The sequence below is a fragment of the Podarcis erhardii genome, assembly GCF_964252035.2.
Source record: "Podarcis erhardii genome assembly, chromosome: Z".
Taxonomy (NCBI): Eukaryota; Metazoa; Chordata; class Lepidosauria; order Squamata; family Lacertidae; genus Podarcis; species Podarcis erhardii.
In genome coordinates this window covers 3,798,139-3,817,308 of record NC_138504.1, presented here as the reverse complement: position 1 = coordinate 3,817,308, position 19,170 = coordinate 3,798,139, and the positions used below count along the sequence as shown (strand labels likewise).

The following is a 19,170-nucleotide window of genomic DNA, read 5'->3' as shown; positions in this document are numbered from 1 at the left end:
GGGCTGTTTTCCAAATTCACCACCCCTCCCCTGCCCAAAGAAACCCCTGCCCTTTGGAAAGGTGGGCAAGGCAATTGTAGACAGACACCTGTCCCAGTATGTTCTATGTATGTTTGTGTCTCGCCCTGCAAGAGTGAAGTTCAGATTGGGGTGCTTTGGGATGAAAAATCAAATCAGATTCCTGAACATGGCAGAGGCAGCCGCTGTAAGGAGACTTGCCAGGAATTTGGAGAAGGGGAGAACAGTAGCCAAGACAGAGATCGTATCATTCCTGTAGCATTTTCATAACAACTGCCAACCCCTTCTATTGTGTTCACTCCAGCTTACTCTGCCTTACTTTGCTTTTTTGTGAGGGTCTGATTTAACTGATTCTCCTAACCTGCCAAAATGCCCGCCCCCTGCCCCACCCCGCCCCAAAATAATCATGGAACGCTGATATACCAGTCACCCAACTTTCCTGTCCATCAGTCTGATGCTGCCGGTACAATGTTATGTATGCATTTTTCATTGCATTAATTTCATACATGCGCATTTTCTTGTTGGCTATCTTATCTATATCTTGCTTTTACACTTAAAACCAATGTCTAAAGTGCCTCTACAAAGAGAATATTGGGAAGACTCTGCCCGTATGATAGAATCATAGAGTTGGAAAGGACCCTGAGGGTCATCCAGTCCAACTCCCTGCAATGCAGGAATCTCAGCTCAAGCATCCATGACAGATGGCCACCCAACCTCTGCTTTAAAAGTTCCAAAGAAGGAGAGCCCACAACCTACCCAAGGGAGACCGTTCCAGTGTTGAACAGCTCCTAGTGGATCTCTGGGGTGGGGAGAGAATGCAAGCAAGCGCAGTGGACGTTGGCTTGCCTCTCTGGACCCGTCAGTCGTTGGTGCTGGAACCAACCATGTTGTTATAAAAGAATGGCAGGCTGACACATCCTCTAGAACTCTTCATTGCAAAGAGTAGGAGGGGGCAGCGGTTGAGGAAAAACAAGAAAGCAAAAAACTACAGATTTGGGCGGGGTGTTGATTCAGACTGTCCAGGCCGTGGGAAATTCCTTGTCCAATTTCTGGCTTTCAGCTGCTAAATTAAAAAAGAGTGTGGGTGCGGGAACTGAGCTCTGCCCGGAACAGCCCCTGGCACTATTCGGTGCTTCTGGCTGCAGCAGTTGCTTGGCTGAGTCCTGTCTCCGTAGTGCCTAAGCAGAGAAGGCAGTGCCTCCCTTTGCTGCCTCTGCCTTGTTGTAGCTCAGTGGGTAGAGCACAGCGCTGATAATGCCAAGGTTGCAAGTTCAGTTCCCAAATGCATTGCAGGAGGTTGCACTAGATCAGCAAACTTTTTCAGCAGGGGGCTGGTCCACTGTCCCTCAGACCTTGTGGGGGGCTGGACTGTATTTTGGAAAAAAATAATGAACGAATTCCTATGCCCCATAAAAAACCCAGAGATGCATCTGAAATAAAAGGGCACATTCTACTCATGTAAAAACACTCAGATTCCCTGACTGTCCGCAGGCCAGATTAAGAAGGCGATTGGGCCTTAGTTTGCCTCCCCATGGACTAGATGGTCCTCAGGGTCCCTTCCAGCCAGTGCCAGATTTATGTATAAGCCAAACAAGCAATAGCTTAGGGCCCTACTCTCTTGGAGGCCCCAAAAAAATTAAAGGGAAAAAAACCCGGATGTACATTTACAAAATTTTAAGTTAGAGCTTAATAGTTATTTCACTATTAACATCCTTCTTAATTGTATTTCACTACAGTGGTACTTTGGCTTACCACCATAATCCATTCTGGAGGTCCGTTTGTAAACCAAAACAGGTTGTAACCCAAGGCGTGCTTTTGCCAATGGGGCCTCCAAAAAAAATCGTTCATAATCCAAAAAAAAAGGGGGTGTAATCCTAAAAAAGGTTGCAAACTGGGACACACACTTCCAGGTTCGACGTGTTTGTAATCCAAAACGTATGCAAACCAAGGTACCACTGTATTAATATACTTCTTAGTTGTATTTCAGTTCAACAATTACTTTGATAAAATACATACCATATTTTTTGCTCTATAAGGCTCACTTTTTCCCTCCTAAAAAGTAAGGGGAAATGTGTTCACGTCTTATGGAGAGAATGCAGGCTGCACAGCTATCACAGAAGCCAGAACAGCAAGAGGGATTGCTGCTTTCACTGTGCAGTGATCCCTCTTGCTGTTCTGGCTTCTGAGATTCAGAATTTTTTTTCCCTTGTTTTCCTCCTCCAAAAACTAGGTGCGTCTTGTGGTCTGATGCATCTTATAGAGCGAAAAATACGGTATTTTGTTATGTGCAAATGGCTTTAGATACCTATTAGGTCCATAAATTACCATATAGGATATACAGTGGTACCTCTGGTTGTGAACAGGAGCCCTGTTCGCAACCTGAGCAGAACGCAACCCGTGTCTGCGGGTTGCGATTTGCCACGTCTGCGCATGCGCGAGCGGCGAAACCCGGAAGTAACCCGTTCCGCATCCTGAAAATATTTAACCTGAAGCAAACATAACAAGAGGTATGGCTGTATTCAACACAAAAAACAGTGACAATTTGTTGTTTACAAAGGACAGCTGGACATATAAAGGGCCCCATTACCTCCAGTAGCTTAGGGCCTCATCAAACCTAAATCCGGCCCTGCTTCCAGCTCTACAATTCTACAGTCCTGTTATTCTAATCCACAGGTAACTCCCAGTATGAAACGTGCTCTCTTAAAACTGGTGCAGTTTTATACTGTGGGGGGAAACATTAACAATACTCACTTGAAGGAATATGCCTCCAAGCACCGTTGCTTTTATGTAGGTCCTGCTTGTGGGCTTCCTGGGGTAATCTGGTCAGTCATTCAAGAGGAGGAAAGTGCTGGATTTAGAGAGCTGTTGGCCGGATCCAGCAAGCTGCTCTTAGATTCTGGTGAAATCCTGCTTACGGAATGTGCTAAAGGCATGCTCTCCAGCAACTTCTGGACTCCAGCTCCTGCCAGCCTCAGCCAGTGTGGCCAGTGCTCAAGGATGATGGGAGTCATGGTCCAGCACCAACCAAAGGGCAGCACATTTTCCCGTTTCTGCATTGGGGGGTAGCAGCTTCCAAAATCGCTTTGCAAAAAACAATTGCCCCCTTACTGGAGGCAATGCTAATATCTCCTTAGATACACTTGCCCTTGCTGGGAAGTAGCAGGCCGGGTCCCAATCCTGAGGCTATATTGAGAACAGGATGCATGAACAGGTCAGGGGGCTTCCAGGATGAGGAGTGGCTCAGTGGGGCGTTGGAGTAGGTTTAAAGGGCGCTTGTGGTGCTAGCCTCAGGATCCCATCTCATCTGTTTATCCTGCTATTGTTACCTGTGGCACTTAAAACTCCTAGGTCTTTTGAAATCAAGGAAGGGTGGGGAAAACCCTTTCATCCCTGTGTTTGAGCATGACTTCTGCTCAGGTTTGCACCCTGGGGGCTACTTCCTGCCTGTGCCTGCCATAGCTTGGTGACGAAGGATCTGTCTCGCCTGCAGAAGGTCCAGTCTCCAGGCAAAGCGGAGAGAGCGCCTGCTCTGAAACCCCAGAGAGCTGTCACTGCAGATAGCTCCAAGCCAGATGGACTGTGGTCTGACTCTACATAAGGCAGCTTCCGATGTTCCTCGGCAGTGTGGTAGTGGGGAGCAGAAGAGGGTCAGTTGGCAAGCAGGGGAAGAGGAACTGTAACTGTACCCAGCATTCCTCAGTCTATTTGTGCCCAGGAATCAGAGTACAGTACAGCAGACCTGCTCCCAGCTGCTTTCTGACTTGCCGTGATGTTTCCCCTCTTCCTAGAATATATCTGTGGGGAAGAAGTGCTTGATATTAACTGAGCAGCAAGCAGCTTTTGAAAACAGCCAGGTGGGTACTTCCCTTTGCTCCCAATTCAGCTCTGCGAATGTTTCTCCTGTTTGTTCTTATCCCTATTGCATGACTTCCACCGATAATATCGGGATGAGCTGAGCACTTCCTTGGTTGCAGGAGGGGAGTCTGAGCCCGTGTTCACACACACACACCCCCTACTCAGTCAAGCAGGAATTTTTGTAAGCCTCTGAATTACACTAAGAACACTTCAGGAAATTGTGTGCAGTCCCAGCCAGGTGTGTGTTTGTGTCTTGGGTGCTTGGAGTGTTAAGTGCACCATCTCCCAGATTTTTTAATAACTTGTGAGATGAAAGAGCCAGTTGTACAGATGATGCTCTTCTTCCTTCTAGTAAGGGGACATGGGTGGTTTAGATCTTTTCTTTGGTCCTCTGCTTCAGATCTTTCTTGTGGAGCAGCTGACTTTAAAGCAGACCTCATTAGCACCGCATTATAGATTAGCTCCTGGAGGTTTCAGAGAGTTGGGCAAAGTGCTCTGAAATGCCTCAGAGCTGCGGTTGAGTAAATAGAGCCCTAGTGGGAAGGAATCCCTTCTGGAAATTGCTCCAGTTTGAAGGCTAGTAGACTAATATCTTCCTGGTTTGGGTTTTTTAACATCTCTATGGTTTCTGCCTTCCTCAACATGGGGATGATGGGTGGCTTGAATTGCAGCTCCCATCAGCCCCCTGCTAGCCTAGCAAAGAGCCGGGAATTATAGAAGTTATAGTCAACATCTCTGATCTACAGAGCAAATTGAGGGGCGGGGTAATGGGTGAATGCAGTTAATTGCCTTGAGGCACTTCTTGTTTAGTTGTTTAGTTGTGCCCGACTCTTCGTGACCCCCTGGACCAGAGCACGCCAGGCACTCCTGTTTTCCAGTGCCTCCCACAGTTTGGTCAAACTGAGGCACATACAATCTTTTGAAACACAGTGGTGCATGCTTAAACTTGGTTTTAGTCAAGCCTGAGAGGCAAGGATTTTCTCTCATCCATTCCTTAGGGTCTATAACCTGAGCTGGAGTGTGGATCAGTTAGGTTGCTAAGCCAAGTGGCAAGGAAAATGCACTTTTACCAACATGGGAAACTGCCCTATGTTACTGGTCCACCTAGCTTAGTCTTGTCTGTACTGACTGGCAGTGTCTTTCCAAGGCTTCAGGCAGAGGGTTTTCTCCTTGCCACACTTGGTGATGCTGGCGGCTGATCCCAGGACCTTTTCCATGCCAAACACATGGCTCTGCCTCTGAGTTGCAGACTTCCCCAAGGAGGGAAGTTCTGCGAGTGGGAGAAGAAAACCCAGTAACCTCTCTTAATCTCTCTGCAAGAGACATGACACCAGCTAGGACCAGCCAGTGGCATTGCATGACTTGGGACCCACCCAAAGCACATTTCATTCCGTGCCCTGGGTTGCCTCCAAATGTTGTGTTGCCTGTAGCTTAATAAGCCATGCAGAGGGACGTGTGTGTGTGTGTGTGTGTGTGTGTGAGAGAGAGAGAGAGAGAGAGAGAGAGAATCCTTCGCAGACTTGTTGAGGCAAAGTTAAATGAGTTGAGCAGCTGCAACAGAAGGAAGAGGGCTTGCTTTTCATCTTCAGTGACTGGCTGATGCAGTTGGCTGCCTCTTCCTGCAGCTCCTTGTAACTGTCCAGGACTTTTGCCCTCATCAGTTCACGCTCAGATGACTCTTCCTCTGTGACCATCCCTCACTGAGAAAGAGGCCGCGGTAAAAGTGTAACTGCTCAGTGAATTATTCCTGCCCAAAATGGGAACCGGCGAATTGGCAGGGTGATGCCCCAGTCTGTCACGGGGAGTGTGGCTGTGCCTATCCTACAGGCTATTACTGGGCTGTTCTTTATCTGATGTTTCCGACAGGGCTTCCAGAGCAGCATGAAGGGTCTTGTCGGCAGGGTAGGGACTGCTCCTCTCCAGGGAAGAGATCGGCCTGAGGTTCTCTACTCTTGACTCAGAGTCTTTGCAGGGTGGAAGCCTAAGGCACCAGGAGTGGGAACCTGGGAGGGTGACTGGAATAAGCGACAATTGGCATATTGAGTGGCCAGCTGCAGTGGGTACAAGCCAAGCACCCCACGGGTTCATAGAATCATAGAATCCTAGAGTTGGAAGAGACCACAAGGGCCATCGAGTCCAACCCCCTGCCAAGCAGGAAACACCATCAGAGCACTAAGGAGGGCCCCACGCACTTTTCTCAGCTTCCCCCAGTGGCCCATAGACAATGGCACCAAATCTCTGCTCTCCCCTGCAGTGGCTGCCCACCACTTTTACTGACCCGAAATGCAATGCCTTTGCCTATATAGCTAGGTGATTTTGGCATTGCATGGTGGCCACCATGGAGAGGAGCCAAGCTTGGTTCTTATTCAAAAGTGCATTGCCACTGAAATACTGCCCAGTGGAGAGCGGCTGGCAGGAGAGTCAGTGGGGTGGGGAGGTATTGCATATAGGTGGCCATGTTGGGGTGGCAGTTGTAATGGCAGCACTGTGCCAAGGAGCCCCTGAGATCTGGCACCAGCTCTGCAGCAAGGGCACTTTCAAGGCCTCAGCTCCACTTGAACATGGCCATTTCCAGTGTTGCTCTTCCCACAGCCAGCTCTGCTTGTCCTTCTGAAGGTGTGTGTTGTTTCCTTAATAAGTTACGCCTCATGAACGGCTGCCACCATAAGGAGACCACCTCTCCGTGTCTGCGCCTCCCTGTTGGGACTCACGATGGGAGTAGCAGGTGGTGGAGCTCTTCAGGGGGTCTGGCATTGCTTGGGCTTGGCAATTACGTTTCCCTCTGGAGCAAACAGATTTAATGAAAATGAGCAAATGGGGGGGGGGGAGGGACTGAAAAACAAACAAACAACCAAGACCTGCTTCTTGCATTTTGCAACTTTCATTAATGCACCTGTGTTATTTTTTTTTTATCAACACATCTTTTTATTGCGCAGGACTCAGTTACGGTCTCAAAAGTCCTCCTGATCAGGAGAACAAACAAGGAGATCTAAGAGCTGAAAATGCTAATTCCACAATAAGCCAACTTTTCAGTTAAGCTTTTAATTTTAACCCATCCTGTCTTCAGGAGATTGTAAGATAATGCATTTGGGAAGAAAACTCTGAAACGAACCATTAATTCTTGGTACCCGCAAGACACCCCTTAACCGATAACACATGAGTCGAGTTTGTTTGCTAAAGTCTAGATTATTGTCTTTGTCTCCATAGCTCATTAAAGTGCAGCTCCCACATTCAGGTGAAAATTGCCAACTATTTCTCCCTCTGTCTCTGTCTCTCTTTAAAGGAATGATGGTTTGTATTTCTGACAGCACCATGCCGCTCAGGTGGCTTACCTACCTTTGGCCTGCTTTTGCTCCCTGAACCTTAAATACAACATGTACCGTAAATACTGGGAAACAACCAATATAAAGGGAAAATAAGAAATGGGAGGACATTTTTATATATTTCATTTATTTCAAAATATTTGGGCAAAATCTTCCCAATGCAGCTTATATCAGAGCAAAGACATATAGACTGTAATAAAAACCACAATCCAAAACTAAAAATAATTGCTATTACATTATTAATAATTTGTCAGTTTTTCCACGAAGGTGTCTGAAAGCGACTTACAAGTAGAAACAAGAACATTATGATATATTAAAAATAATTATTAAACATTGTATAAACATTGGGGCAGTAAAACAGTAGCACTTAAAAACAACACAGGAACACTGCATATTAAAAAGCAGTGTTAGCAGGGAGGAAGTGTTCAGACGCCTCGGTTGTTGAACATTTCGGAAGTCGAACACTCTTCTGGAACGGATTACATTCAACAACCGAGGTTTGACTGTAACGTAGAAGCCATGCATACTTTGCTAGTGAAGGAGAGAGCCATATGCACCTCTCTCTAGTGGCCACAAGTTTGATGGCAGGCCCCCATGCAGGGCCTTTGAGGTTAATCTTAAGGCCTGAACTGGTGAGAGTATCCAATTAACCTGGTCCCAAACCACTCAAGCCTTTAAAGGTGAACACCAGCACTTTAAAATGGGCCAAGAATCAGGACATGAACAGCAAGCCAGTGTAATAGGTGTTATGTGCCTTGAATAGCTAGTCCAGTCTTTGTCAGCTTGGTGCCCTCCAGATGTTTTGGACTTCAGGTGTGGCTGGGGCTAACATACTCTCCAACATTTCTCTGATGAAAATCAGGACATCCTATTCAACAACGGTGGTTGTTGTTGTTGTTGTTGTTGTTGTTGTTGTTGTACCTCGCCCATCTGACTGGGTTTCCCCAACCACTCTGGGAGGCTTCGAACACATATAACAACATAAAACATTAAACATTAAAAAAAAACCTTCCCTACACAGGTCTGCCTTCAGAAGTCTTCTAAAAGTTGTATAGTTACTTAACTATCTCCTTGGCTTGGGAGGTGCATAATTGAGCCATACCCTCCAACATTTCTCCGATTGAAATAGGGGCGTCCTAAGGAAAAGCAAGACATTCAAATGAGAAACCAGGACAGCTTCTGTAAATCCAGGACTGTCCCTGAAAAATAGGGACACTTAGAGAGTCTGGGCCAAGGAGAGTTATAGTCCTAGTTGTAGTTCTGTTGTGGCCCAACAAGCATCTGAGCAGCTGTATTTTGCACAAGGTAGATTTAAAGAGCATCTGTCCAAGGCAGACTTGAATAGAATGTGTTGTGGTCATCTAGTGTGTGTGTAATGATGCAAGGACCACTTCCTCCAAATAGCTTTCTGTAATTCTAGAGAGCCGCCAGCAAAGGCTTAGCTTAAGGAATGGGTCTGGTATCCAATCTGTATGTTTCATATAGCTTTGTGAAGAACCCAGGATTTGAATGGCATATTGTGTTTGTGTAGCTGGCAGCTTTGCTTTTTGGCTGCAGAACTAAATCAAGCTTGTTCTCTGGAGTATGGCTCCCTATTTGTAGCCCAGTGAAAAGATCTAAGTTGGTATGGAGATTTTGGCAACCCTGTTTCTAGGTCGCCCTGGCCATGGGCATGGGCTTGCAGGGTGTACTGTCACCACCACCCAAATTAAAAATCAAAATCCCTGAACATAGAAAAGTAGGATATAAGGGGATTTCTTCAAATATGGAAGGATCTGCCAGCAATCTAAAGTGATAACAGCGCAGAAATAGATTTAGACCAACAGAGCAGCCTAACATTAGCCAGAGAGTGGGCATCTGATGCCAACAGGGAAAGGGAGGCGCAGCTTCTGGCTCCTGCCAGTCACAGCCTTTTCTTGCTTTCTTACCCCAGGCTTCCTTTTCTTCAGCAGTAACCTAGGTTACGCTAGTTTTCAGCTGGAGCTGGGGCCAGGCAACCATGACCTTCTCTGGTGCTTCCTTCTGCTCAAGTAAAATTATTATCTATTAATAGGATCAGATGAGCATTGAAAGGCACAATTAACTTCCTTGCTCTGGCGGTGAAATGTGAGTTCAGTTGCTCTTCCGAGGAGGAAGCGTTTAATTATGTGTTTTGCCAACCCAACTGCCATTCTCGTAGATAAGCTAGGGCACTTCTGGGCACCGATTGCAGAGGGACATCATTTTGCTTTGGCACCTTTTCTTGTTCTGCTCTGTCAACTCCATCCCTTCAATCAGAACAAGGCAGTGGTGCCTTGATGTGAGCAAGGCTTCTCTGGGTAGGAGGCTGGTAGTTTAATGTTTTCAAAGTGGTGGGAAGTTATGAGGCAAAGCTCCTGGGTTTACTTCTCCTTTGGATGGGAGAGCACAGTGAGTTGTCTTGGATCCAACATCCAGCATGCATCGATGAAATCTTATATAATCAAAACCCATTGAAAAAGCCTGAAAACACCCTGTTCCACCCTCGTTCTGCCTTTTTAGAGATTTTTCAGTGATGTTTTTATGATGTCTCCAGGTCACTTTGGGGTTCAGTGCAATGCACATATACACAGTTGCACACATATTGAATGCGCGTAAACTGGGGGCTATGTTGGGAAACTGTGTACGTGCAGCTACTCACACAGAGTCAATTAAGGTTTGGCAGACAGCCAGAAGGCAATCTGAAGGAGTAAGTCTGCCTGGTGATAACAGAGGCATGGAGACAGCTCCCTGACTGGTCAAGCTCTCTCAAGGGAGTGATAATTAATGACCTACTAACTGGTAGTTCAGTGGTTCAGTGTGTCAGTGAGTGTAGGAGTTGTGAGTCGTGTCAGAGAGAGCTAGCAAAAGATCCGTGTTCTGTTCCTGTAAATAGTCCATTGTATATAATAAACACCTAACTACAAGTTCCTGGTTCCTGCTTCGTCTATCCTGTCTGCAGCCAAGTTGCCAATTGCTTCCGTGGATTCTGCATGCATTCTGCTAGGTCTGGCTAAGGTCCTGCAACTAGTTGGAAAGTTGCGAAACACCAAATAGGTTTTGCCAATAGGCTGCCTGTATGCTATTTGTATAAACGTTAAATGTTGTTAAAGATAGCTTATTAACTTTGCTCCACTAAACATGATTTGGTTTTCCCCACACCATTGCAGTTTGCATTGAAATCCAATTTGCAAAGGTGGTGATTAAAAAATAATAATTCACCAGTGAATGAAATGAAGATGATGGTGCTGAAATATGGTCACAAAATATGACTTAAAGATGCTGCACTTTGAAACTAAGTGTTGCGGGCAGAAATTTCTAAGCAGGTGGAGCATTCTGCAGATGGAATGATTCCTGTTGCCGCTTTTCACGAGTGGCACTACTTCTTAAGGACTCTTTTATTCCATCTTTTCCCTTTTCCGACTCTCTTCTTCACAGCCCTTTTTTTCATCCTCATTTTCATTTGGTCTCGTTCTCTGGATGGTGACTTGGCCCAGCTCTGTGCTACTGCTTTGCAACAAGGACCAGATTGAACCTGGAGAACCTGCCCCTTGAGATGCTCCTCCAGCCGAGTCCTTTCCACCCCAGCTTGCTGTGGGCAGGTGGGGAGATAAATGGCGGCCCGCCCTGTCTTCTGTAGCAAGCCCATTCAGGTTGAAGTGAGCAGGCTGCTGAATCTCTCCAAGGTTTGCTGCTAACTCTTAATACGCTTGTTGTTTATAATCTTTTGTTTTGTAGGGAAGGGCCCCCTAACGATCCATAGTGGACTCTCTGGCACACTTCCCCCTGTCCCAAGTATCCACAAGGCACAACCACTGAATTAGAAACACCATGAATTAGAGACATCTCTCCATATGAACTGACCCAAACCTTGCGCTTGTCATCTGAGGCACTCCTGAGAGGTTCGGAGAGAACACAAGAACAGGCCTTTTCTGCAGTGGCTCCCCGACTGGGGAATGCTCTTCCCAGAGAGGCTCGCCTGGCACCATCATTACATGTCTTTAGATGGCAGGTGAAAATGTTCCTCTTTACCCAGGCTATTAAATAACTTATGGCCTCTTAAATGTTGGGGGGCGGGGAAGGAGATTGTTAGTATGACTATTTTATTATTATGCTTTGCATTATGTAATTATTATGCTCTGTAAAATGTGTTCTTAATGATGTACAGCACCCTGGGAGCTTTTGATAAAGGGTGGTATATAAATTGTATAAATATAAATAATAGAATAATAGGATTGAATAGTTGCAAGGTACCTCCAAGGGTCATCCAGTCCAACCCCCTGCAATGCAGGAATCTCCACTAAAGCACCCATGACAGAGGGCCATCCAGCTGCTTAAAAACCTCCAAAGAAGGAGAGTCCACAACCTCCCGAGGGAGTGTGTTGCACTGTTGAACAGATCTTGCTGTCAGAGGCAGTAGCTTGCTGCTCCTCAGCAGTCTTCTGTGGCCTTCTGCTCACCTTCCACGCCCACCAAACTCCATACCCAGCCAGTGAGTTTTGCATTATCAACTGCTTTTTCTCAAACTAAAAGGCTTCCTTAAAAAAATAATAATCCACCCCTACATTTATTTAATATTAAAACAAATCCTAAAAAATATGTAGGAACACTAAAAGGCTTCCTAAGCAGCTTAGCCAGCCTGTCCCCACATCTCTACTGAGGAATATGCTGCTAGGCAGTTTTGTCCAGCCATCTCATGTCAGCTCCTGCTTGGATTCCCCCCCCCCCCCAAGCAGAGCTTCCCATCCTTCATGACGGCAGCAAGTAGTGGCCTCCGGTCCTGGCTGACCAGCACTGGACTGTTTCTAGGGTAGTAGGATTCCTAGACCAGAGCACAGCAGGCAAGTTTGCTTTTGTCTTTCTAGAAATGGTGTCATGATCATGGCAGCCTGGAACTGCTGAGTGTGTGTGAAGTCAAACGGTTACGTAAAGAAAAACAAACCAAAGCTGCTGGCTTTTGTAAGCTGTGTGCACTTGACTTACTCCTGTTGCATTGGAGTGTGTGATTCTGGAGGTTTATGCCAGGCTTGGTTGCAGGGGGGTGGGAGGACGAAGCTGTCCTGGTGTGTGTTTGTCCAGGGGTTCTTCCCCTCCCCATGCACAGTAATTTCTGGCCTTGGCTGAACAGGCACTTTGGTTTGTAGGAAGAAGCGGTCGCTGGTAGCCAGGGGGCAAAATCTTAATACTTCCACCTGCTGAGGTCATTTCTGGGCACTGTTCCCACAACAGACCCAGGCTTGAAAAATGTGTTTCCTCACATAACTTTTTCCATTTTTATTCTGCTCTGCTGGAAATGGAAGTTTGCGTTCCTTTGGCTGATGGTGAACATCCATCAAGGTGACACTTCCCCTCCTGTTTGTCAGGAGCCAGGAGGGTGACACAAAGGACCAAAGCAATGTTATTGCAACTCCCACGCTAACAAGATGCTTCCTTAACATTTCGGCTTCAAAGGGTAAACTCTGGGTTCCATCAAAAGAACCCTGCAGTCCCCAATGATGCTGTCTGTGGCCATTATCCAGATGTTAAGGAACTCAACAGGGAATTGTTAACCCACCAAGGGTTCATAGCAGACAGTTACACATATATCATCATGGCCAGCTCCTCTTCCTGCTGCTCATTTGCTGGGTCAATGTTTGTTTGTTTGTTTGTTTGTTTGTTTGTTTAAAACAATTTTCACTGGTTTTTAAAATACTAGAACCATTAAACACTTATCCACCAGTACATCTAATTGTGTTTGTTCCATCTATAGACATAAGCTTCCATATTCAATAATAGTCAAACGTATTACTTAACGTAACCTCTCCACTGAGAAGATTGAGCAGTTGGTATAACAAGGTCTTGATTTGGGTTGGGTCTTGTTTGCAGCTAGATCCCCTCTGTTCTTCTGAGTGGACCATTCCTCATGAGGGGACCTCTGGCGACAGAGCCATCTGGCAGCTCCTATGGAGGCTCCAGCATTCCAGAGGATAAAGGAGTTATGGGCTTCCCATAGGCATCTGGTTGACCTTTCTGAAAATGGGATGCTGGACTAGATGGCCCACTGGGCAGATCCAGCAGCCAGGCCCTTCAACCAAGTCCACTGTAGCCTTTACTCCTGAGGCCTGGGGGGGCAAATCACATCAAGTCAGGGCTTGGGATGTGGTCAAAGAGATTCCTAGGAGGCCAAAGTGAAGCATCCATCTTGTGGGTTCCTTCACACCCACAGCTGTACTAGGGCTTTCTGTGGGGCCCCAATCCTCTTCTTCTGAAAAGATGCTCCTGGGTTCTGGGATGTTAGCTGGCCAGCTGCAGAGGGCGTCTCTTTGTTGACCTTCTCTTTGTACCTTCTGCATGCCAGTTTCCATCCATTGATGTAAAAAGCTATCTCTGGGTTGGGAAACATTTGGCACATTTTCTGTGTCTCTAAAGGAGCAGGAAAGGGAAGGAAATAAACCAGAGATAGATCCAAAAATATTAGTACTGGCTTCCCTGTTGCCAATATCTTTTTCATAGCTGGTTTTTGGCTGGTGTTGCGCCTGTGATTCCTTCTGCCAACCACAGAACTGTTAATGGCACAGGACTTTCCTTTTAGTTACATGTTGCCAAATCCTGGTTTTTCTATGCTTTCACTTGTGGGTTCTCCAGGATGCTCATAAATAGCGCTTTTCCCTGTTAGCAAACAAAGCAGATGGTCTGATAGCAGATGGAGATGGTCATTAGTCTTCATAGATCAATGCTGCAGAAAGAGGAAACGAGAGGGCCTCTGCTTTGCTCTGTCTCCCGACAGTGCAATCAGTCAGCTTGATAGACAGGCTGGGTAGATGTCATCTTTATTGATTCCTTGGGGCAGCACAGATGATGGAAATTCTGCAGTTGGCTGGTTATATACAACAAGCAGGACCTGCAACAAAATGTTGCTGAGTTGCATCCCACTAAGCTGTAAGGTCAGAGCTGGTTAAATGTCAGCATGGTTAGGCATCTGCTAGACTGGAGGCTCACATCCCAGCACGGGGTCCACTGGCAAGAGCACCCTGGACCTGCTGCAGTGTGTAGGTAAACTCAATTGAGGGAGGGGTGTCAAGGGTGTCTCGCCTAAAGGGTCTCCAAAATCCAGAGCTGGCACTATGTTCAAGCAAGCCAGTTCCATTTCTCCCCTGCACACTCCTACTCTCCCCATTCTTAATTTGCAACTGATACGCAGTGTTCTAACAGCTCCTGGAAGCTGCACTGTAGATGCTTCATTCTCATTGGGCTCTTTCAGGTGTTGTAGAGAGTTGGCCCTTTTGTTTCCAAGTGTTGTACCTCTACATACCTTGAGGCTTGCTGACCTACCTCTTTCTTCTCCTGTTTATACTCAGCCTGTTGAGTTTTGCAGGATGGGTTCTAATGGGTAGGAGAGGATGTATTACCATAATTACAATTTATCCCTTCAGGTACCCATGTATGTGGGTTGAATGGAGTTTTGAAATCCCACCATTGGCAGCAAAATTAAAAGCATAGGAATTAGGCTATAAAACCTTGCTTTGAGCAAGTCCAACAAACGAAGTAAGCTGGCTTCCCCCTTCTTCTCCCGCTTAACAAAGAATCAAAACAGTAAGTAAGTTGAAGATATTTTTTACTTCCTTAAAGGTCTTGCCCTTGATTTCAAGCAAACAGCAGGCAAAAATAATTCTAGGTTAGAAAATGCATAGTTGAATTCTAAAACAGAGTCTATACTCAGGGAGACAACCATCTCCATCGAAGACATGGTGAAGGAGATATCCATCTTTCCATCAAAGAGAGAGTTACTGACAGGAAGGAGAAGGTTTTTTATTTCTCATTTCTTCCTGCCCCTGGAAGCAGGGGAAATGACACCACACAGAGCTCTCTCTCCACTAAATGCATTCCTATGGTTTGAGTCTGCCTATCTAGGAATTTATAGCTCTGTGGTCATTAGCCCCTAGACTTACTAATTAACGAGAACAGGGGTGCCAACTTGAATAAAATATTGGGGGGGAGGTAAGCCCCGCCCCACATAATCCATCACAAGATGTGGCGCATCAACTTAGGGGGGGGCAGCCTCCTCCAATATTTTATTGGGGAGGGTACTTAAGGGACCCTAGGAGCTGGCTCCCATGAACAAGAATATGCATTGTTAGTTTTTTGTTTTGTTTTTACTGCAAATCTCCCACAAGTTTGCTGTTAGAAGGATTACAGGGAGATGTTTCCCCTGCTATAAAGGTAGTTATTTGGGACTGAAGCAGTTGGTGTATATTCATACTTTGATGTTCCTACAAATGTTAAGACTGTGCACCCCTTGCTTGGTAGCCTGTGATAGGTAAGAATTGCTGTTGGGCAAGCAGGCAGGGAAGCCTTTGAAGAGGAGCACAGTTTGGATCTTTACAGCAAATCAACTTAGGTGTGCTGCATTTCCATGGCAGAAACACTGGGAAATGGAATGGAAATGCTTTGTGGGAATGGAGTGAGTTGAGAACTGGGGGTTTCACTTTGCTGGTACTAAGACCGGGCATTGTGGATGTCATTAGCCCAGCCTTGTAAAAATAACCACTCTTCTGTTTGCCTGCAATGAGACTGTAATGATTTGTCTGAGCCTAGTGCAAACTTTTCACAAAGAGCACAGATGAAATCCTTTTTATCTTTTGAAAAACAGACAAGGAAAACCTAGTTTGTGTTGAGCAAGCAGAGGATTGGCTGGTATCCTTCAATTTCTTCTGGGTCTCTTTGTTTTGGATTCCTGGGGGGAATTGTAGTATGGAGGGTGCCCCAGAGCTTTAATTCAAGTTCTCTGTCTGTCTGTCCTAGAGAAGCATCTGATACAGAAACTCCCTGTTCAGAATGCTGCTGGTGTTTTTAGTTCCGTACACTCTTTCTGATTTGGTTACATTAATTCTGGGAAGACCAAGAAGTGCCACATAGGACAGATGGGCTGATTGATTGGTTATTTAATTTCTTATTCCACTTAATATGTTAAAAACATTTCTAAGCGGTGTACAGAAAACTGAAGCAACAACAGACAACTTAAACAAAATATTACAAAAATGCACAGGTAGATATAAAAATGTTACATTGATTAATACAAAGTTAGAAGTACTTTATGTATAAGTCACTATTATTTCGTTGATATTGCTTACATTAATTTATTCAGTTACATCAGGATCAATGAATTTATTTTTGTCAGTGATAGCCAACATCTTTTCTTCTTTTTCACTCTTACTAAATTTGCCATCAATCAATCAATCAATCAATCAATCCATAAGCATTATTTACAACTTCATTCCTTGCCTCCATGGGATCTCTGTCTTAGCCCAAGCTCCACTGACACGGAGCTATTTCCCCCTCTGTGCTTGGTTAGGTGGGATTGAAACCACCTTGTGATTTCACTACTTGTTAAGTTGCCTTCATTTATTTGTGAAATCTTGAGAGCTCTTTTTTTAAAAAAAGATGCTGTCTTTTGCATCTACACAGGACTTTTAACAGCAGATTCAGGAATGTGGGGTGCAAGTTTTGTCCTGTGCATCATGTGCCAGACTTAACGCTGACCCCAAGGTCTCATTCCGCCTGGCCCATAGCTGGATGTTCTGGACTAAAATTTGTTATGTTGTCTGTTAACCAAAGTTGGTTTAAACTTTGGTTAATAACTGAAGATATCTTCCTGCCTTTTTATCTTGTGTAAACACTATTAATCCCAAGAGCTGCCTTTTGCTAACCTTCATGGACACCTGCAGGGTATGTGGATTTAATGTGTAACCACTATCCCTCTGGCTTCTAAGCTAGCCTTTGGCATTTCCAACAGCAACATTTACCTTAAATACTCTGGGTTGAGACCCAATGGGGTTGCATCCAATGCTAGTCCTACTTGGAGTAGACCCATATAAATTAAAGGCACAAATGACGTTGGCCCATTCATTCCAATGAGTCTACTCATGAATAGAACTTGGTTGACCACAACCATTGCCTGTTTGTATACCCTCTTGAGTATAGGTTCTATGAAATTGTCGTGTGTGAGCTTAGGGTCCTCCCCCCCCCCCCGATTGCGATAATGCCACTCAACAAAACAGATGCCTGGATAGGAGGCAATTTCCCCATCAGGGCACTGGCTTCTGCCCAATCCAGTGCTATGCCTAATTTAATCCCTCCCCACGTTTAACGCTAATGCCAAAATCACTAGGGTCTTGGAGGGCTGGATCATGCCCCTGAACTGAGAGTTAGCCACTGCTGCTGCTGCCCTAGACTTGAAAGCTACAGTCTAACCAAAGGTAAAGGGACCCCTGACCATTAGGTCCAGTCGTGGCCAACTCTGGGGTTGCGGCGCTCATCTCGCTTTATTGGCCGAGGGAGCCGGTGTACAGCTTCCGGGTCATGTGGCCAGCATGATTAAGCCACTTCTGGTGAACCAGAGCAGCACACGGAAACACCGTTTACCTTCCCGCCGGAGCGGTACCTATTTATCTACTTGCACTTTGACGTGCTTTGGAACTGCTAGGTTGGCAGGAGCAGGGACTGAGCAATGGGAGCTCACCCCATCATGGGGATTCAAACCACCGACCTTCTGATCAGCAAGCCCTAGGCTCTGTGGTTTAACCCACAGCGCCACCTGCGTCCCACACAGTCTAACCTACTTGATTTGAAAAAGGGCCAGTGAAAATTCCTCAGCTGTCCTTGAGTTACAGGTTACTTAGATTCTGGGGATCCGGGATGAAAATTGTGCTTTGGAACTGGCACTTCCTGATTGCTTGCTTCTGCCCCTCATAACAATTTTTGTTTTATTTCAGTAACAATACCTGCCTTACCTGCAGCTTATGAATAAATAAACACTGCCTTTTTTAAAAAATGCTCAAGGTGCTGACCCTGAATGGCTGAACTTGACCACAAAGGGAAGGAGGAGTGGAACACCATTATGGGGTTCTGCTGGGGAACAAGGAATTACCGCTTCCTCTTGGTTCATGTGGGAACCAATGACACTGCAAGCAATAGCCTCCAGAAGATCAAAAGAGACTACGAGGCTCTGGGCAGGAAATTGAAGCAATTAAATGCACAAATTGTCATCTCATCTGTCCTCCCAGTTGAACGACGTGGCCCAGGGAGAGAGGGAAAAATAGTGGAAGTGAACAGCTGGCTTCGCAAATGGTGTAAACAGGAACGGTTTGGATTCTTACATCACGGAAAACAGTTTCTTGAAGATGGACTTCTGGCAAGCAATGGGCTGCACCTCACAACGGTTGGGAGGAATGTTTTTGCCAAAAATCTCAGAAACCTCATCAGGAGGGCTTTAAACTGACTAATGTGGGGGAGGGAGACAGTGCTCCTGAAGGTAGGAGTCTATCAATTGATGAAGATGATCATCCAAATGTCATAGACCAAATGGAGCAAACAGCACGCAGACCTAGTGGTGGGAGGAAAAAATCCCTAAATAAGAGACACGGGGGAATGATTAATGGACTTCAATGTCTGTACACTAATGCGCAAAGCATGGGAAATAAACAAGATGAGCTTGAGCTCTTGGTACAGCAAACTAAATATGACATAATAGGCATCACTGAAACCTGGTGGGATAAACAAACAAATAGCCAGCACGTGTAGACACAAAGTCAGAAAAGCTAAAGCACAGAATGAACTCAGGCTTGCTAGAGAGGTTAAAAGCAACAAAAAGGGCTTTTATGGGTATGTTCGTAGCAAAAGGAAGAACAAAGAAACAGTGGGGTCACTCAGAGGAGGAGATGGTGAAATGCTAACAGGGGACACAGAAAGGGCTGAACTCCTCAATGCCTTCTTTGCCTCAGTCTTCTCCAATAAAGAAAACAATGCCCGACCTGAAGAATTTGGAGCAAATGATTCAGCAGAGGAAACACAGTCCAGAATAACTAAGGAGATAGAATACTTGGCTAGTCTAGATGTATTCAAGTCCCCAGGGCCAGATGAACTGCATCCAAGAGTATTAAAAGAACTGGCAGATGTGATCTCAGAACCACTGACAGTCATCTTTGAGAATTCCTGGAGA

The 19,170-nt window shown here is 45.7% G+C and overlaps 1 protein-coding gene and 1 pseudogene across 3 annotated transcripts in view; both read left to right on the top strand.

The window, feature by feature from the left end:
* Positions 1 to 19,170, top strand: part of LOC309333392 (tigger transposable element-derived protein 1 pseudogene) — a 306,834-nt pseudogene that overhangs the window by 48,657 nt on the left and 239,007 nt on the right. The window lies entirely within an intron of this gene.
* The window catches only part of SLC7A3 (solute carrier family 7 member 3), a 32,798-nt gene that overhangs the window by 797 nt on the left and 12,831 nt on the right, over positions 1 to 19,170 (top strand). The window contains exon 2 of one of the 2 annotated variants that reach the window (XM_081846767.1): positions 3,807 to 3,872. The exons of the other annotated variant lie outside the window; for it this stretch is intronic. The gene's annotated coding sequence lies outside the window, so the exon portion shown is untranslated. The remainder of the gene's footprint in view (positions 1 to 3,806; positions 3,873 to 19,170) is intronic. 2 annotated transcript variants of the gene reach the window in all.